We start from the raw sequence: 22,242 nt of genomic DNA on the forward strand, positions 1-22,242 counted from the left end.
AGACGTCCACGTGTGTCACCTCACTCTCACACAATTGCTGCTGCAACACCCACATTTATCTACATCGCAGAGCTTACACGCCCAGACATTAAATCACTCAAGTACATTGTATAACAGTCCCTGGCATGCTCTGTATTTTTTTAAGGGAAAATCAAGGGTAGGAAGTGCTCTCTGAAGGCAGCGATACATGTTCTAAACCCATGGAGGGAGTGACGCTGAAAAATATGAATGTACGGAAGATATCTGACATATTCATTGCAACACAAAGTTGGCCATTCATCCCACTGAGCAGTTCCCAGCTTCCAGCAGAGCAACCCCATTAGTCCATTTCTCCTTCTCTTATTCTCGCTTATTGCTCCAATTTATGCTTTCCCATAGCCCCACTAACACCCTCTTTGAATATTCTGTCACATGAGTTCACTTAGATGCAATTTACAGTAGCTAGTTAAGCTACCAGCAAGCCTGTAGAATGTGGACCAGCCAGAGGAAACACACAAGGTCACAGATGGAACATGCAGACTCCACATGGACAGCAGGTCAGGAATGAATTCAGATTTCTGGAGTTCTTTGGTCAGTGCACTCTTCTGTACTGACATGCTGCCCCATATCAATGCCTTCATGCCAATACACCTACAATTTTATTTGATTTTATGTACCACCATGTATGAACCATGCACCTTGTCTCTTCTCTCATTGAAGAATTACAGTCTAGGAAGGCAGTAGTTGAAATAATATTTTGATGATAAATTCCCAGTCCCAAATACTCGTGGCTGCCTGTGGGATAGACCATTCTCAGGGTTGTGTACTGCATACATACGATGATAATAAATGTACTTTGAATTGTCTGAATCCTGAAGATAATACAGGCAGTATATTAATTACTGGTGTGTCTCTCTAATATAATATTAGCAATATATAGCAATAAAAATATAAAATAAAATATACATTTTTTTCTGCTTGTTACTACTCCAGAATCATTAGCAATGATGTTTAAAACTAAGCTGCAGTTACTGTAAGCTGATTTCTGGGGTTACTATAGTTCCTTTTTAGCCTGTTATTTTCAAACAACTTCAGAAATGATTTGTCTTGAATTTAAAAAGATTGTTTTTTGTGTATCAGTTTCAAATGCATATCCAACTAGATTTATTTTCATTGATTACCATTGAATGGTCTATTGCTAATTCTCAACAGAGAAACACAATAAGCAGAAATGAATGGTTCATCAAATAAGCTTTTTGGCATTTGTGATATTGGATTTGCATCCTTTGATCTCTTCAAGATACAACAGTGCCTTTCAACACAGAAAATTTCTGCAATTCACTTCAACTCGTTTCAAGTTTTAGCAGCTGAGGAGAAATCATTAGGGATTTAAATCGAAAACAGTTCTTCATAAGGCTAAACTGACAAATAATGGAATATGTTGTAGGAGAAAATCCAGAAGTAATCTACTCTTCATGCATATAAATGAATTTGGACCAGTTTTGTATCTAGCTCCATTTTTGGCTTACAGCAGTCCTACTCTTTCTGCGTGTGTACATGCGTACAAGGGCAGATGAAAGAGCTGAAAAGTCTTGATGATGTTTGCAGACAAGTTATTTCATAGCTAAAACAATGATATAATTTGCTGAAGGTCACACTGGCAATTTCAAAAAACCCTTGCAAACCTGGCCTGAGATATGTACACATAAATATATGAGGTTCAAGATGTATCTTGTCAACATGTTCTACTGCAGAACTGGTTGTGGGGCCAAATAAAGAGCCAGGTTCCTCTTAGTAATCATCAAAGGTGTTAGGGTTGACTATGCATATGCAAATGAGTATAAGTGTGTATGTATTTAACTTGCCCTTTTAAATGTGGTTAACTTGTAAATTCTTGAGCATCTCCCCGCCTAAACATTGACAATACATCTTACTTGTGAATACACATAAATATACGTGCATTTATATATCTCTCCAAATGCGGTTAGAGTTAAATTTCTTCACAACTTCCCACCTATGAGCAATGATCTGTGCAGCAGTGGTGTCTTATACATGACAACAAATAGGATCTAAAGTCAGCCTGTGGGGAAATCATTGCGAAGCAACAGAGCGCATCAAAGGCAAGGAGAGTGGTTCAGAGCTTTCTCAACTTACAAAAGCCAGTGACAATCAAGGAGTTAGAAATGACTGCAAGAGGAAGGAGGTCTAATGTATTGTTCTTTGTATTATACTGCCTATCCTCAAATTCCTTATTTAACTATATAACTATTTATGGTTTTATTACTATGTATTATTTATGGTGCAACTGTAACGAAAACCAATTTCCCCCGGGATCAATAAAGTATGACTATGACTATGACTATTCTTGGTATCGGCACACGTTCTTCAGTGGAGACTTTTGCATGATTAGAACCAAAGGAGCATAATAAAAAAGGAACAGCAGAGGGACATTCAGCATCTTGACACTGCTTTGAAATTGAATTGACTGATCCACTTTCCTGCCTTTTTTTCCACATCCCATAATGCCCTTACAGATATCTGTCTAAGTCAACTTTAAACACACCCTCATTGAATTGAATTGACTTTATTACTTACATCCTTCACATACATGAGGAGTAAAAATCTTAATGTTACGTCTGTCTCAACATGCAATGTGCAATTAATAGGAATTTGCGATAAATAGTATGTACAACGGGACAGTCAGTATAACATAGGAATACAATTGAATCAGCATGAATTAATCAGTCTGATGGTCTGGTGGAAGAAGCTGCCCCAGAGCCTGTTGGTCCTCGCTTTGATGCTGCGGTACCGTTTCCCGGATGGTAGCTGCTAGAACACTTTATGGTTGGGATGACTCGGGTCCCCAATGATCCTTTGGGCCCCTTTTACACACCTGTCTTCGTAAATGTCCAGAGTAGTGGGAAGTTCACATCTACAGATGCGCTAGGCTGTCCACACCACTCTCTGCAGAGTCCTGTGATTAAGGGAAGTACAGTTCCCAGTTCCCAAACCAGACAGTGATGCAGCCAGTCAGGATGCCCTCAATTGTGCCCCTGCAGAAAGTTCTTAGGATTTGGGGGCCCATACCAAACTTTTTCAACTGCCTGAGGTGGAAGAGGCGCCGTTGTGCTTTTTTCACCACACAGCTGGTATGCACGGACCACGTGAGTTCCTCAGTGACATTTATGCCAAGACCTTAAGCTGTTCCCCTTCTCAACCCCAGATCCATTAATGTTAGCCTGTCTCCATTCCTCCTGTAGTCTACAACCGGCTCCTTTGTTTTTGTGACATTGAGGGAGAGGTTGTTTTCTTGACAGCACTGTCCTGGTAGTCAATTAAAAGGAGTTCCAAAGATTAAGTCCTCTTAAAGAAAAATTTCTTCCTCCTCTCGTTCCTAAATGGATCCCTCTTTATTCTGAGGCTGTGTTCTCTGGTTCTGCCTCATCCTTTGGGAAGAAAGATTATCTCAGTATTTTCCCCTGTGTATCCCCCTGACAATTACACATTTCAAAAATATCTTATTCTTCCAAAATTGAATGGCTAGAATCATAATCTGATAGGGCAACACCTTTCCACCTAGAATCATCCCAGCAAACCGTCTCTGAACCACCTCCATTTAAATAATATCCTTCCTTAAATAGGGTCACCAATATTGTTCTTGGTTCTTCCGTTGCTATAAAATGTCCATATTTTTATACCCTAACCTCCTTAAAATAAGCACCAATATTTCAGTAGTTTTCTCTCTTGCCTGCTGAAATTGTGTGCTGTTTTTAATAGAAAAATTGTCAGGAGGTTTTTACCATGACAGTTTATGTGCTGAGTTGCCAATGGCACCTAACTGCAGAACTGAAAGCTCCTATATCATTGCCTGCAGTGAAGCTAGCCTGCTCTTAATGTGCACCATCCATGGCAGCCATGGCTCAACAGCAGGAAAGGGAAAAATGGGAATTTGGTGGTGCTTTCCAGCAAGTCTAGATTCCCACTCCTTCCCCTATGCAAAGAACTGCCCTGATTGACTCCAAAGCAGTGGGTGGCCCTAAATCCCTGCAAGCTGTAGGGCAATTGATAAAGATGACGGGTGATTTAAAAGAAAAGGCTGAGATAAGTGCAGGGAGTCCCAATGCCCAGTAGACCATAATGCTGGTTATTGATATGTGTGGCTACAGAATGCAAAATGCAGGGCATCAAACTGCAGTAAAAATTGCTCAGACAATGCTTCTTTCTTGAAACTTGTATAACAGGATCCACTTTGTTTATAAGTTATCGCAAATATTTGTGAAATTACTGTGAAAGGCTACAGCTTTCACCAGCAGTGAATGAAACATACTCTAGATGTACATTTATGTTTAGATGAAACATAAACGTGGTAAGTGAACATACTGCTGTATATCACATCATTAGGTAGCAGAAGTCACTGAGCAAACTTTATCTGAGCTATGATGAATTACACATGGAACTATCTAGGCCAGTTTTTCACTGATTGCTCATGCACATGAATGATCACTGGAATGAACCAGATCCACAATGTACAAAAATGGTGTTCAAAGTACCAGATCAATGTGTCCATTTTACTACCTCCTTTGTTATTAACTCATAAAAACAAAGCTTGTTACACAAGGTTCAGGAAGGAAACATTGATTGAAGAAGCTGTCCCAATATTGCCAAACTGCTAGCGTTATCTCCATCATCTCTGATTACCACTGACTCTCCATAACTAATACATCCATCCATAAACATTGTCTCTTTGATCTTCAAAGTTATACCCCTAATGAATACTATTTTAATGATTCTAGTCTTCTGTAGTAAGTGCTGCCTGCCATTGCCCTACATTTGTGGTCTTTGACTTCTTCAGCCCTCTCTTTCCAGTCTAAACCATCTTGCCCACTTTAAATCCAACTTTGTCATCCACAGTGCTGCTGAGTAGAGAATTCCTTAATTATGTCCCAACACAAATGAAGGAGCAGTGAAGAATAAATTGACTGCTGGCTTGATTTGGAGAAACCTTGGACGTGGCAGTATTCCATGTACCTGTTGACCTTGTCCATCGAGATGGCAGAGGTTGAAAGTTGAAAGCATTGGTGAGTTGTTACTAATTTTTGTCTCACAGGTGGTGAAAGACTTTGAGGACTCAAAAGATATATCAGTTATCACACTATGCCAAGCTATAGCCTTGCTTTAGCAGCTATGTTGGGTCAAATGAAATTTATATTAATGAACTTCCAGATGTTGACAATGAGAAATTTGACTATAGCAATAGAAGTGAAGGCCGATTTCAGATAGTTAAATTCCCTGAGGAGATGGCTGCAACCTGGACTTTTTTTGACCCAAGAACTACCCATCAATGATCAGGGTAAGCCTGCACATTGTCAAGATGTTACTACAATTTGCTACCTTAGTAACAGGAATGGTAAATTAAAATTTCAGTTCCATCTCGGTATCCCTTTCCACAGATATGGACTGGCCTGCATTTGTTTTAGATATCCAGCACGTGGATTTTAAAAAAAAATAATCAACAGTGGAAAGAACCAAGAATCAAATTATGAGAGATTCTTCCTTATTAATGGGTTGCTCACAGTGACCAGGTGATACATTCAAGGATTCCATTGCCCTTTGCCAACACAGTATCAATTTGCACTGCCAGATATAATATCCTTCATATTTTCAAAGTAAGCTTTCTCCAGGATGTCCTCGAACCTTTATACAAAGTGCCAATTTTTCTTTGTACTCCCTTGATAACTACAGGCAGCAGTGCAGCATGTAATTTTCTAATTTAAACTATTTTACAAATAGTGGTGTTAATTTTATGATCAGCTGCAAAAATTGCCATTTACTATTAGAACAGGTCAGCAAAACTCAAGCCTATGATTTTCCTAAGAAGTGCTTTGATTTTCTGCCTGTTCATTTTAATAACATGAAGTGAGTGTTATTATTCCCATACTCAAAGGTCTATTAAGGAAGGTCTTAGAGGGCTAACTAAAGTATTAGTATTCTTAGACCTTACTGATAAAGGGAATGGTTTAATTAGCAAAATATTAAAAAATGAATACTTACTCAATGATTTCAAGTATATTTTTCTCTTTTTAAGTTGCTTTATAATATCGAGGGTATTTGAAAATTTGTAGGTCTAGGTGCAAGAGAATAATTTGCATAACAGTAAAAGTATAGTCAATCAGTAACCAGCCTCCTTAGTTTTCTTTTCCTTTTCACACTTCCATCTGGTCAAGGTGTTACTCAGAGGCAAACCATTACGACCAATATAGCATAAGACCATAAGTTATACATTGGAGCAGAATTAGGCCATTCAGCCCATCGAGTCTTCTCCATAGATCCATTAAGGCTGATTTATTACCCCTCTCATCCCCATTCTCTTGCCTTCTCTCTGTAACCTTTAACATCATTGTTAATCAAGAAAGTATCACCCTCCACTTTAAGTATACCCAGTGACTCGACCTCCACAGCCATCTGTGGCAATGAATTCTACAGGTTCACCGCCTCTGACTGAAGAAGTTCCAACGGGACGTCCTATTCTGAGGCAGTGCCCACTTTTGGAAATATCTTCTCTATCTCGGCCTTTCAATATTCGATAGGTTTCACTGAGATCCATAGAACATAGAATAGTACAGCACAGTACAGGTCCTTTGGCCCACATTGTTGTGCCGACCCTCAAACACTGCCTCCCATATAACCCCCCACCTTAAATTCCACCATATACCTGTCCAGTAGTCTCTTAAATTTCCCTCCTAATTCTTCTAAACTCCAGCGAGTACAGGCCCAGAGCCATCAAACACTCCTCATATGTTAATCCTTTCATTCTCGAAAGCAGTCTTTTATGTGTTTGCTGTCCATCCTTTGTACATAAACATAAATTTTTCTTCAAGGTGTTGGTAAACATTGCCTGTACATCACTACTCTAATGACTTAATTTCCTTGGCCTACAGGTGAACCAATCACAGTCAATAACTGGTATCTCAAACTCCTCCTTGTGGTCATGATCATTTTGTCAGCTCTCATTTTACTCAAGTAAACTTATTTTACTGTGTTTAGACAATTCCTTCAGAGAAGCCCACTCTGATGATACCATTTTAAGTGGCCCTGCTGTCTTAGCTATGTGAAGATATTGAGAATAGGGTCCATATCTGGCACGGTGATTTGTGAACAAATGTGATATGTCATGGCCCAGGTATTGGGGTGAAAGCTGCTGATTTTAGAACTCAGTGTAAAAACTTGTGCGTTAAAACTTCGAAGTCCCTTAAGCCGTTGAGGACTAAGGAAAACTGATTTGATGGAGATTACAGAGGCTGAGAGAGAATCAAGAGAAAATGATTTTAAAGGCATGATATGTGGGGCCACTTCAGCAGTAAACATCCTACTTGTCTGAAATGTTAAAATGCCAACCAAATGTTTATTTTACATTCAATTTCCCTTGATTGTGGAGAAAGCAGGGCTCATTTCAAATATGCATGAGTATTTTCCTCATTAATCTACTGGACTGATTAAAGCTTCTTTCTAAATTGGAAATTGCATTTAAATTAGATTGCCCGACACAAAGATTTTAATGTGCGGATATATCCTAGGGTGGGTTTTAGTTGTCCAATGTCTACAGAAGTATTTGTTGTTGAAGCAACATTAATTTCCAACAGGCTTCTTTCAGCAAGAAGATAAAACATGTCATCAATCCTGAAGAAAATTAACTTGCATGTTCTACACTCTCAACCACAACTTACAGCATTAATAACTTTCATTCAGAGCTGAAATTTAAATAACCCAAATATAACTCCAAGCTGCCATAGTCAAACAGGTGGATTTGGGTGGAAGTTAATTTGAAAGCATTTTGAGGAACATATTGAAACAACAAATTTCACGAAAAATGTCAGTGATAATAAACCTAATTCTGGTTCTGATTCTGATTTCATACTTGATTAAATTTTTGTCCAAGCAGAAATCATGTAAAATCTCTCACTCTTGGACATCTGGACCACAAAATAAACTTGAGCCTACAGAGGAAATAGGCTCAATAACAAATCATTCCGAGTAGCATTGTATTCTACAAAAAAATGCTCCGGTGGTTAGATATATTACTGTACTGCCTAAGAGTCTGTTACTTAGGTCCCTGTTACCCAGGACTCCAACTGTGAGTATACTTATGTAATTATGCAGGACAACGAAGGTTTTGCTTTTCGAATACTTTTGGGTGTATCTTATTTATTTTGGGCTTCTGATCATGAAAATCACAATGGAATTTCCCTATCATGCAGTATTTTGCTATTTGTTGTTTATTAATGGAGAAGGAGAAGATGGCGGTGTGACGCAGCTTGCGTGGCCACTCCGGTGAATGATATCTGTAATCTGTCAAGTAGGGTGCTGTGCACAATCCTGATTTGATGGAGACAGACGTCAGAGTACGGAGGAACATCTGGAGAAACTTCTGAAATGCCTTTCTTGCTGCGGCTGTTACTGTGTGAGGGGAAGGCCCCAAGTCCTCAGCTTTGCTTGTTGCTCGGCGGCTGGGACAGGGTTGAAGCGCTTGGCAGAGATGGTGCTCGGTGTCGAAGGGCTGGTCAGATGCTTGAAGTTTTCAGACGGACTCGGGGTCGGCGGTGGTTGGGTGCTTCCAATGCATCGACAGTTGTCGGTGCATGGAGGTTTATGGCGGAGAGAGTTTCTCCCTTCTGCTGCCTGCTATCGGGGACTATCGGGAATCGATCGGAACTTTGAGACTTTTTTTTGCCGTTCCCATGGTGTGCTCTTTATCCAATTATGGTATTGCTTTGCATTACTGTAACTATATGTTATAATTATGTGGTCTTGTCAGTGTTAGTCTTTGGTTTGTCCTTTTTTTTGTGATATCACTCTGGAGGAACATTGTATCATTTCTTAATGCACGTATGCATTTCTAAATGACGATAAATGAGGACTGAGTGTCCTCATAATCTAATAATCTAATCTAACAATATATCTGTTATTTCAATTTATAAACCAGAATAACTGATGCCAAGATTAAGGAAGATATTTTTGTTGGTCTACAAATCAAGTGGGTCATCAATGACAGACAATTCAAAGAACTTCTAGTGAATCCAGAGAAAATCAGATGGAAGGCACTCAAGGATGTTGTTGAAAATTTTCTTGGCAACAATAAAGCACCAAACTGCGTGCAGCTGGTTGACAACATGCTTCAAGCATACAAAACTATTAAGTGCAACATGTTACTAAAGGTTCATTCTCTGTAATCCCATTTAGACTTCCTCCCTGCAAATCTCGGCACTGTCAGTGATGGGCATGGTGAAAGGTTTCACTAGGACATTGTGGTCATGGAGAAAAAAATATCATGGCAACTGGAATCCATCAATGCTGGCTGATTATTGTTGGACACTTAAGCAAGATGCCTCAAACACTGACTACAAATGAAAATCATCAAGAAAACATTTTTAGCTTAGTTAAACTATTGCAAAGTGTCAGCAACGTTATGTATTATATTCAATAAAAGTTCTTTTCTTGTTTCTCCAAATTCCTACGTGGTTCAAGTAGTCTGAAATTGTATTTGTGTTCAGCTTCAAGCGGTCTATCATAAACAAAAACAAAGATTCTGAGGAGGCAACACTTCTGAAAATATTTGTTGCCCAGTGTTATTAGAAGGACACAGCACTGATCTCATGCCAATCACACAAGGTATCATTCTTTACAACAGCTAGAACAAAAATAGAGAATGATGAAATACACTGCGGGTCAGGCAACATTTATGGAGAGTGATAGCAATGACCTGAAAAGCTAAATCTGCTTCTCCTTCTGCATCTACTCTCTAATTTGCTGAGAATTCCCTGCGTTCTCTGTTCTTTTTTCATATTTCCAGTATCTGCACTATTTTGCTTGTAGAATCCTAAGAAACTGCTTGATTAATGTGCAAATGGATCTTGCATCACAGAGTGGTGCAAGTCACTCTGGCTTAGGACTGTAGCCAAAAAAGTAGTAGCTCCTGATGAATTAACATCATTCTGATATTGACTGAAATATTGACCAAAGTTTCCCTCCCTGGAAACCACAATGATCCATCGTTCTCTTTCGGAAGAAACTTTGAAAATGGACTGGGAAGTAAAATCTGTTGAAAGAATTGCTTTTCCAGAGATACAAATGGAACCTACCCAAGGACATGATTTATTCATCTGTTCTTTTTTCCCCTTGTGGAGCTTCTATGCATAAATTTTTACAGAATTTCAATTGATAAGAGGTCATTAGAGCAAGAACTTCTCAAGGTATTGATAAACTCAGATTTCTTCCCCCAAAAATTACCTAAAGTAAAGCAATTCATGGACGAGTGTGGGTTTTAATTGTACACAAATGATGCTATCAAGAAGAGTTGAGCATCAATCAATTACCAAAGGCATAGTTTTTGTTTTGTGAAAAAGAGTGATAGTGGGACATCCTTGGGCTAAATTACAAGAAGCTGCTGATGGCCTTGGTCACCGCCAAAGAGTTGGACATACTTTTTTTGAGTGATCATCAGGGTAAGATCCTCCCTGATTTCAATTTTATACAAATGATGCACTTCACTGCACGTTTTGATGCACATGTGATGAATAAAACTTGAATTCTGAGCCTAAACTGAAGAGAAATCCATGCAATTTAAAGTTGTATGAGGTTATAAGAGCACAGAGAATGCTGTATGCTAGTGCACTGCACCTTCTAATATTAGCTAACACATGAATATTCCTTGTAATATTTTGTTTTATATTGCAAAGAATGATCCTTACTGTGATATCATTTGAGGTGCTTAATATAGTTGAAAGAGTTCTGGCTTGTGTGCTCAATGAATCTTGACTATAATTACCCCAGTTTGTAAACTTGAAGAAGTAGTATGAAGGTGAACCACCTATGGTAACACACTAGGCAGAAATGCTGTCTCACAGCTTCAGTGCGTCTGGTTCAGTTCTGACCTCCGGAGCTGCCTGTGTGCAGTTTGTACATTCTCCCTGTGACTGTATAAATCAGGGTTTCTTAACTAGGGTTCCACGAGAGATCGTGATTAAAACAAGCATAAACATCGTATTTAGAACTTCACGCAACACCTGATGCTGGTGTTCACAGTGACAATCTCGTGGGAGTTCTCTCAGCCCAGCATGGCAGTGAGCAGTTGGACCATGTTTATTTGGTTAAGTCCATTCTCAGTTTTTGACGCAAGATAGAGGAGGCCGTTGAAAATTGGTGAGCGCTGTTTTGCACGGATAGGAGGACGGTAGACTGATGAGAAGCATGAACTGCATTTTCTGAGCATTGAATTGACTCGCCCAACTTGGGCTGTGAAGTCTGCCTCTTTCTCCCAAATTACCTCCCCGAACTTCCCCTTACACGTTGCCGACTGACTTATGGGAGCAAAAATTTTCATTCTAAAGAAGGAATTATTACATGCCGTGATTCAACTACTGGCCTACTGCTTTGCAGTTTTTGTAAACATTGAAAAAGGTGGGTTGTGTAGGTTAGAAGTGAATTGTATTGTGAAATTTGTGTATTTCTTAAGGTCTTCTTGTTTAGTTATTTATTATATTATTTATACTTAGTTCGTATTATGCAACAACAGACACAAAAAAGTCCATCTTTACAATGCAAGCTACTTATCAATGGATTTTACATTTTCAGTGATCCAAGTTGTCCTCTTCCATTGTGCCTAGTCTCTGACAAACAACTTCCAAATGCTGCAATTGCTCCAGCAAAATTGAAAAGGCACTTAACCTCAAATCTCAGCCATATGACATGTAAAAGCGCTGATTATTTTAAACAGCTATTGGAGTCTCAAAATAAACAGAGTAAAGATTTTGTTAATAAAGTCACAGTCAGTAAAAGGAATCAGGAAGCAATTTATTTAGTAGCAGAACTTATTACCCAAAAAAGGAAAAGTCACACAGTTGGTGAGAACCTAACAATGCCAGCATGTAAATTTATAGTGGGTAAAATGCTAGGACAAGATGCAATACTAGAAATTGAAAAGATTTCACTCTGAAACAATATGATAAGTCAATGTTTTGATGACATGTCACATGACGCTGAAGAGACTTTGTGTGACAAACTGAAAAACAACAACTTCCCTATCCAGGTTGATGACTCAACAGGTTTCACTAATAAATGTTATGTTGTAGCACTTGTAAGATTTGCAAATGATGCTGAAATTCAAGAAAACTTTTTTTCTGTTGCAAAGAGCCAAAAACAAGTAAAAGCCAAAATGTATTTTATGTATTTTATGTTTGGTCTTCATATCTGGGAACAAAATGTCTGTCTGGATGAACTGTGTTGGCATCTGTACTGATGGTGCTCCATCAATGCTTGGCTGTATGAGAGATTTCATTTCTCTTGCAAAGAAAGTGAAAATCCTGACGTTGTCACAACACACTGCTTCAACATTACAAATAAAATTTCATTTTGTAAATAGCATTAATTAAAATCAATTTACAACCTTTACTTAAATTATATCTGCCAAGCCTACCTTTAGAAAAATTAATTCCCACTTAGGCTTGAGCCAGCTATGTAACAGAAATCTGCTATGTTTGCCTTATGAGTTTTTTAAATTTATGAAAGGCAAAGAAAGATTAATTTCAAGAAAGGTAAGCTAAATTTAACTACCTGTTCTTTTCAAGAAAGGTTGGCTAAAAATTCATTCTCTACTCAATAGAGCATTGACAATTATTTTTGGATTATTATATTTACAATGCTAACGTACCATGAGCTACAGATATAATAATTGTTAAGCAGGGGTTCCCCGAGACCTGAAAATCACTTCAAGCATTCTTCCAGGGCAAAAAGGTTGAGAAAGTTTGTTATGGATCCTTCCACATCCCTGAGGTCTTTCGTGGGTTAATTGTCTACTGTAAGTTGCCTCTAGTATAGAAGCCAGTGTTATGGTCAGTGATATGGGATGTGTTTGTGGTTGATGGGAATATATGGAGAATGCAATGGATTAGGACAGAATTAGGGTGATTAGCGATTGTAATGTTGAATCAGATTTGTGGGTTTGGTGAGTGAGGCAGAAAACACTGACTGCAAATAAGTAAATTAATCATTTATTGACAAAGTGTAAAAAATTCAACCAAACATTTGTTCCCCCAAGTTACACAAACTACAGAACTGAATATCCCAGAAGCATGCATAGTTAAAAGTGTGCACGGGGCATACCTTCCTGACGGGTCTGGGGACAAAGGGAGAGGGAGCAAACCTTTTGCATGTATGCCCGAGGTGTTTGAAGCTGGACACTAGATGCCATTGCATGCAAACCAACCAACAGTAAGAGCAGCTACAGTTTTTAAACTGACCAATCATGGTGGAAGCACTTTTTGATCAAAATAAACCAAGTCCATACACAGGACGGTGGTAAAGTATGGACCAATGAGTCAAAGGGTTTGTTTCCTTGCTGTAACTCTTCGGGACTTAATGCATATGTGTATGGGAAGGGGTATAAGATGAGCTCAAATCTGGAATCACATCTTCAGGGCATCAAGGTGTATGGAGAGAGGGCAGATGTATAAGGCTGAATGGGATCCAGGATCAGCCATGATGAAATAGTGGAGCAGACTCAATGGGCTGATTGGCCTAGTTCTGCTTCTATGTCTTATGGTCTTATCTTTGCTCCCTTCCACATCAATGGTGAACAGAGCCAAGATTTCAGACCTGCCTTTGTAATAAAATAAGGAGCTTGTTCATCTTCACTCCTACCTCACCTGGTTTTCATTTATTTTGGTTTGGGTTTAGCAGCTAAATGGTTCGTTATTTCGATTTAGTTTATTCCAAAGCTAAAAGTTCAAAGTAAACTTATTATCAAGTACCTATTTGTTACCATATACTACATTGAGATTGATTTTCCTGCAGGCAGTTACAAGAAAAAGAAAAGTACAATAGAATTTATGAAAACTATACATGAACAGACAAAGACTGACAAACAACCAGGTGCAAGAGATGGAAAACAGTGCAAATAAAAAATAATACTGACAACATGAGTTATAAGGAGCCCTTGAAAGTGAGCCTGTAGGTCATAGAATCAGTTTAGAGTAGTGGTGATTGAAGTTATCTGTGCTGGATTACTGAATGACGTGCTGATTGGAAGTTATTCCACTTAAAAATCAATATTAGTTTGTATTCCAATTCTACATTCATTTATTTTGCATCATTGTTTCAATATTTTCCGTAGAGTTATTCCAAAGAATCTAGCTTTCCAACAACCAGAAAGTGAGATCTTTACTCCTGCTCTTGAAAAGAGCACATGGTTGGGAAGGTCATTAGGAATGTAAATAAGATCCATCTGCATTTGTGCTAGTCTAGCTCAATCCGGTCACACCCTGGGAGACAACCACTCGCATTGTGTATTTCTGAAGAAATGTGATTCCTTCAAGTTTCCTTCTATAATCTGAAAACTGCATCCTTGATAACAAACACATTTCTTACAACCATGGAGTCCTGATGAAGGGTCTTGGCCCAAAATTTCAACTGCATATGCTCCCAGACCTGCTGAGTTCTTCCAATGTGAACCCAGTCTTTTCGCTTTCCCCTTGTAACTACCATAAGGAGTTTGTATGTTCTCCCTGTAGCGGTTTGGGTTTCATCTTGGCGCTCCAGTTTCTTCCCATAGTCCGAAGACATGTGGTTAGGGTTAGTGAGTTGTGAACATACCACGTTGGTTCCAAAAGTATAGCAACACTTGTAGGCTTTCCAGCACAATCCTCACTGATTTGATTTGATTCAAATAACACATTTTACTATATGTTTTGATGCACATATGACAAATAAAGTTAATCTTTAAATATTTTTCAATAAAACCCTTCATTTCAGCAACATCTTGGTGAAGCTCTTCTGCTGTCTTCTCTCCCTCTCTTTATTCTTACAATATCCATTCTGCAGTATGGCAACGCGAACTGTACACAATGCTGCAGTGTGGCCTGACCATATTTTTATACAGATGCAATGTGATATCCCAGCTCTTCTCATCAGTATATTAGATCACTAGAATATCATTTCCCCCTGGAAAGGTCTTGCTTTGGGTGTCCAGGCATTCTCATCCACATTAACTCAGGTTCAAATACATGCTCAGTTGTAACCAACAATGAAACAATTTCAATGGTGCACGATGGAAGATCAGTAACGTGAAGCTGTTTATAATTGTTACTGGATTCAAATGATTACCTATATATCTACAATGAGAGATCACGATAAAGAAATACATTTCAAAGTGGAAGATAAAATGGAAGAGGAGATAAAGAGCAGTTTTCGATTACTTAATTATCTAAGGCCAAGTTTTACATTGGAGGAAATGATTGTAAGGTAGGGAGATCATGAAAAATGATGAGACTGATTTCAGGCTTATGGTAAATCTTACAAGCAATGCTTGCAAGCAGAGAATTGTGAAAACACTCAACAAACCAGGCAATATCTATAGAGAAAGAAAATTATCACATATCCAAACAATGACCTTTCATCAGAAAATATTGACCTGAAGTGGAAAACCTGGTTCTCTCTCCTAGACTGAAGCTGGCACACACATTGATATTGTTTCTCTGCTGGCACTCAGTTTTAATTCCGATTACCTTTTCAAAGGTTCCAATTTGAGTAAGACCTAATCTTACATAGTTTTGGCAATGCTTTCATTGTGCAACTTAAGATCTGGGCTATCAAGACAAATTAATCTTTATGAGGCAAATAGAGCTTGTCTATCCCAGGGCATCAGTTTAACACGTGCTGAAAATAAATGTAACCTTACCAATGTTAAAGCAGACAGTGTTAACATAACTCTGTCACAGTTCATTTCCTGACAGGTTCTGACATGTGTGACACAAATCAACAAACAGTAGGGCACAGCAACACAAGAGTTTTTGCACAATTTACTAATTACAGCTCTTAGATCCACCACTAATAGTGCTTACTTTTTAATTATAGCAAGATGAGAATGTAATTGTATCTAAATGAAGATCTTATTTGCTTAATCACACTTGAAAGAGTCCATGGATCACATTTTATAAGTAATTTATCTGAATGTAGGTTCTAAACTCACCATCCATCATTGTCACAAACAATATTAGTATTAATCCGTCAGTGCCTCTACGCATCAAAGCTTAAATTCCCAACTGGATGGCATGCTAAGGTCATAGCCAGTTAACCAAGGGTAGAACCAATATTATTTGTGGAAATATTGTTTAAATTTTGCAAAATCCTTATAATTACACACAAAATTTGAGTTTCATTTATTAGAAAAACATTGACCTACAGATATCATGTCTGGTGAGATTTTATCGCCAACTTTAAATATCAAAGATCCATTTATCACCTGGCTTAAGCTTGCTCCTTCAGGAAACACTTAGTCACTTGGTTATTCATTGTTTCCAGTGCTTCAGTGAATCTAGTGAATAGTCAATAGGAGTTCCATCCATCAAATGTAAAATAATAAAGCTGCCTGCAGTGATTGATGGATCAAGACTACTAAGAGTGATGCTGGAATATTCTATTAAGAAACAGAATCCTCTAAGCCTGTCTCCATGCCCTTTCCAACACACCTACTAGGGATAAGCTGGTAATTGAAATGAATAAACAAAGACATTCTGTTTATGACAAGAAAAAAATACATATTATGAGCAAAACAGCATTTTAACTGTGAGTTTCTCCACGGACAGACACTGAAAGTCTACACACTAAAGCAATATGTAAACAATTCCAGAAATGATCCAAACGAATGGTACCAACGTTAAAAATTTCAGTATCAGCCATGTTGATCCTGATAATACACTGGGAGTTACCAAGGCGGGAGACTGGCATTTGGGAAGTAAGCAGATGGCAGGAAAGCAAGAAGTTTCCGAGTTGCAAATGTACCGTGAAGTGGTGACGGGACATTCACATTTTTCACTTCTCAATCATCTCAATCTCTGTTCAATATCACATATATCCAATCCACATTTATAATCGGTCACACTTGATCCTCACATTCTCCTGTGACTCCTCATCCTCACCTTCTCCTATGACTCCTGATCCTCACCTATTCTCTGTCACTCCTGATCCTCACCTTCTCCTGTGACTCCTGATCCTCACCTTCTCCTGTCACTCCTGATCCTCACTTCAACCTAATTACTCCTGATCCTCACCTTCTCCTGTCACTCCTGATCCTCACCTCCTTTCTGTCACTCCTGATCCTCAACTTCTCTCTGTCACTCCTGATCCTCACCTTCTCTCTGTCACTCCTGATCCTCACTTCAACCCAATCACTCCTGATCCTCACCTTCTCCTGTGACTCCTGATCCTCACCTACTCTAAGTCACTCCTGATCCTCACCTTCTCCCAGTCACTCCTGATCCTCACCATCTCCTGTCACTCCTGATCCTCACCTTCTCTCTGATATTCCTGATCCTCACCTTCTCATTTCACTCCTGATCCTCACCTTCTCCAGTCACTGTTGATCCTCACCTTCTCTCTGTCACTCCTGATCCTCACCGTCTCTCTTACTCCTGATCCTCACGATCTCCTGTCACTCCTCATCCGCATCTTCTCCTGTTACTCCTCATCCTCAACTTCACTCTGTCACCCCTGATCCTCACCTTCTCTCTGTCACTACCAATTCTCACCTTCTCCTGTCACTCCTGTTCCTCACCTTCTCCCTGTGACTTCTGATCCTCACCTTCTCTCTGTCACTCCTGATCCTCACCTTCTCCTGTCACTCCTGATCCTCACTTCAACCCAATGACTCCAGATCCGCACCATCTCCAGTCACTCCTGATTTCACTTCAACCCAATTACGCCTTATCCTCACCTTCTCCTGTGACTACTGATCCTAACCTTCTCTCTGTCACTCCTGATCCTCACGTTCTCACTCTCACTCCTCGTCCTCACATTCTCCTGTCACTCCTGATCGGCACCTTCTCCCCGTCACTCCTGATCCTCACCTTCTCCTGTCACTCCTTATCCTCATCTTCTGCTGTGACTCCCGATCCTCACCACCTCCTGTCACTCCTGATCCTCACCTTCTCCTGTCACTCCTGATCCTCACCTTCTGCTGTCACTCCTGATACTCACCTTCTCTCTGTCACTCCTGATCCTCACCTTTTCCTGCCACTCCTGATCCTCACCTTCTCCTGTCACTCCTGATCCTCACCTTCTCCCAGTCAATCCTAATCCTCACCTTCTCCTGTCACTCCTGATCCTCACCTTCTCCTGAGTCTCCTGCACCTCACCTTCTCCTGTCACTCCTGAACCTCACCTTCTCCTGTCACTCCTGATCCTCACCTTCTCATGTGACCCCTGATCGTCAACTTCTCCTGTTACTCCTGATCCTCACCTTTTCTTGTCACTCCTGATCCTCACCTTCTCTCTGTCACTACTGATCCTCAACTTCTCACTGTCACTCCTGATCATCACCTTCCCTGTGTCACTCCTGATCCTCACCTTCTCACTGTCACTCTTGATCCTCACCTTCTCTCTGTGACTCCTGATCTTCACCTTCTCCCTATCACTCCTGATCCTCACCTTCTCTAGTCACTCCTGATTCTCAACTTCTCATGTCACTCCTGATCCTCACATTCTCTCTGTCACTCCTGATCCTCACCTTATCCTGTCACTCCTGATCCTCAACTTCTCCCTGTCACTCCTGATCCTCACCTTCTCCTGTCACTCCTGATACTCACCTTATCTCTGTCAATCCTGATACTCACCTTCTCTTGCCACTCCTGATCCTCACCTTCTCCTGTCCCTCCTGATCCTCACCTTCTCCTGTCTCTCCTGATCCTCACTTCAACCCAATCACTCCTGATCCGCAGCATCTCCAGTCACTCCTGATTTCACTTCAACCCAATCACTCCTTATCCTCACCTACTCCTGTGACTCCTGATCCTCACCTTCTCTCTGTCACTCCTGATCCTCACTTTCTCACTGTCACTCCTCGTCCTCACCTTCTCCTGTCACTCCTGATCCTCACCTTCTCCTGTCACTCCTGATACACTCTTTCTCTCTCTCACTCCTGATCCTCACATTCTCCTGCCACTCCTGATCCTCAGCTTCTCCCTTCCCTCCTGATCCCCACCTTCTCCTGTCACTGTTGATCCTCACCTGCTCTCTGTCACTGCTGATCCTCACCTTCTCCTGTCACTTCTGATCCTCACCTTCTCCTGTCACTCCTGATCCTCACCTTCTCACTGTCACTCCTGATCCTCACCTTCTCACTGTCACTCCTGATCCTCACCTTCTCATGTCACTCCTGATCCTCACCTTCTCCCTTCAATCATGATCCTCACCTTCTCTCTGTCACTCCTGATGCTCACCTTCTCCCTTTCACTCCTGATCCTCACCTTCTCCTGTCAATCTTGATCCTCACGTCAACAAAATCACTCCTGATCCTCACCTTCTCCTGTGACTCCTGATCCTCACCTACTCCCAGCCACTCCTGATCCTCACCTTCTCACAGTTACTCCTGATCCTCACTTTCTCATTTCACTCCTGATCCTCACCTTCTCCAGTCACTGTTGATCCTCACCTTCTCTCTGTCACTCCTGATCCTCACCGTCTCTCTCACTCCTGATCCTCACAATCTCCTGTCACTCTAGACCGCATCTTCTCCTGTCACTCCTGATCCTCACCTTCTCCCTGTGACTCCTGATCCTCACCTTCTCACTGTCACTCCTGATCCTCACCTTCTCTCCGTTACTCCTGATCCTCACTTTCTCCCTGTCACTGCTGATCCTCACCTTCTCTCTGTGACTGCTGATCGTCTCCTTCTCCCTGCCACCCCTGATCCTGACCTTTTCTAGTCACTCCTGATCCTCACCTTCTCTCTGTCACTCCCGATTCTCACCTTCTCCTGTCACTCATGATCCTTACCTTCTCTCTGTCACTGATCCTCACCTTCTCTCTGTCACTCCTGATCCTCACCTTCTCCTTTGACTCCCGATCCTCACCTTCTCCCAGCTACTCCTGACCCTCACCTTCTCCTGTCACTCCTGATCCTCACCTTCTCACAGTTACTGCTGATCCTCACCTTCTCTCTGACACTCCTGATCCTCACCTTCTCCTGACACTCCTGATCCTCAGTTTCTCCTGTCACTCCTGATCCTCACCTTCTCCCAGTCACTCCTGATCCTCACATTCTCCCAGATACTCCTGATCCTCACCTACTCTCTGTCACTCCTGATCATCACCTTCTCCTGTGACTCCTGATCCTCACCTTCTCTCTGTCACTACTGATCCTCAACTTCTCACTGTCACTCCTGATCATCACCTTCCCTGTGTCACTCCTGATCCTCACCTTCTCACTGTCACTCTTGATCCTCACCTTCTCTCTGTGACTCCTGATCTTCACCTTCTCCCTATCACTCCTGATCCTCACCTTCTCTAGTCACTCCTGATTCTCAACTTCTCATGTCACTCCTGATCCTCACATTCTCTCTGTCACTCCTGATCCTCACCTTATCCTGTCACTCCTGATCCTCAACTTCTCCCTGTCACTCCTGATCCTCACCTTCTCCTGTCACTCCTGATACTCACCTTATCTCTGTCAATCCTGATACTCACCTTCTCTTGCCACTCCTGATCCTCACCTTCTCCTGTCCCTCCTGATCCTCACCTTCTCCTGTCTCTCCTGATCCTCACTTCAACCCAATCACTCCTGATCCGCAGCATCTCCAGTCACTCCTGATTTCACTTCAACCCAATCACTCCTTATCCTCACCTACTCCTGTGACTCCTGATCCTCACCTTCTCTCTGTCACTCCTGATCCTCACTTTCTCACTGTCACTCCTCGTCCTCACCTTCTCCTGTCACTCCTGATCCTCACCTTCTCCTGTCACTCCTGATACACTCTTTCTCTCTCTCACTCCTGATCCTCACATTCTCCTGCCACTCCTGATCCTCAGCTTCTCCCTTCCCTCCTGATCCCCACCTTCTCCTGTCACTGTTGATCCTCACCTGCTCTCTGTCACTGCTGATCCTCACCTTCTCCTGTCACTTCTGATCCTCACCTTCTCCTGTCACTCCTGATCCTCACCTTCTCACTGTCACTCCTGATCCTCACCTTCTCACTGTCACTCCTGATCCTCACCTTCTCATGTCACTCCTGATCCTCACCTTCTCCCTTCAATCATGATCCTCACCTTCTCTCTGTCACTCCTGATGCTCACCTTCTCCCTTTCACTCCTGATCCTCACCTTCTCCTGTGACTCCTGATCCTCACCTACTCCCAGCCACTCCTGATCCTCACCTTCTCACAGTTACTCCTGATCCTCACTTTCTCATTTCACTCCTGATCCTCACCTTCTCCAGTCACTGTTGATCCTCACCTTCTCTCTGTCACTCCTGATCCTCACCGTCTCTCTCACTCCTGATCCTCACAATCTCCTGTCACTCTAGACCGCATCTTCTCCTGTCACTCCTGATCCTCACCTTCTCCCTGTGACTCCTGATCCTCACCTTCTCACTGTCACTCCTGATCCTCACCTTCTCTCCGTTACTCCTGATCCTCACTTTCTCCCTGTCACTGCTGATCCTCACCTTCTCTCTGTGACTGCTGATCGTCTCCTTCTCCCTGCCACCCCTGATCCTGACCTTTTCTAGTCACTCCTGATCCTCACCTTCTCTCTGTCACTCCCGATTCTCACCTTCTCCTGTCACTCATGATCCTTACCTTCTCTCTGTCACTGATCCTCACCTTCTCTCTGTCACTCCTGATCCTCACCTTCTCCTTTGACTCCCGATCCTCACCTTCTCCCAGCTACTCCTGACCCTCACCTTCTCCTGTCACTCCTGATCCTCACCTTCTCACAGTTACTGCTGATCCTCACCTTCTCTCTGTCACTCCTGATCTTCACTTTCTCCTGTGACTCCCGATCCTCACCTTCTCCTGTCACTCCTGATCCTCACCTTCTCCCAGTCACTCCTGATCCTCACCTTCTCCCAGCTACTCCTGATCCTTACCTTCTCCCAGTTAGTCCTGATCCTCACCTTCTCCTGTGACTCCTGATCCTCACCTTCTCCTGTCAGTCCTCATCCTCACCTTCTCTCTGTCACTCCTGATCCTCACGAACTCCTGTCACTCCTTACCCTCACCTTTTCTAATCACTCCTGATCCTCACGTTTTCTCTGTTACTCCTGATCCTCACCTTCTCCCTGTCACTCCTGATCCTCACCTTCTCCTGTCACTCCTGATCCTCACATTCTCCCAGTCACTCCTGATCCTTACCTTCTCCTGTCACTCCTGATCCTCACCTTCTCTTGTAACTTCAGATCCTCACTTCAACCCAATCACTCCTGATCTTCACCTTCTCCTG

Source organism: Mobula birostris, chromosome 25 (genome assembly GCF_030028105.1).
Source record: "Mobula birostris isolate sMobBir1 chromosome 25, sMobBir1.hap1, whole genome shotgun sequence".
Lineage (NCBI taxonomy): Eukaryota > Metazoa > Chordata > Chondrichthyes > Myliobatiformes > Myliobatidae > Mobula > Mobula birostris.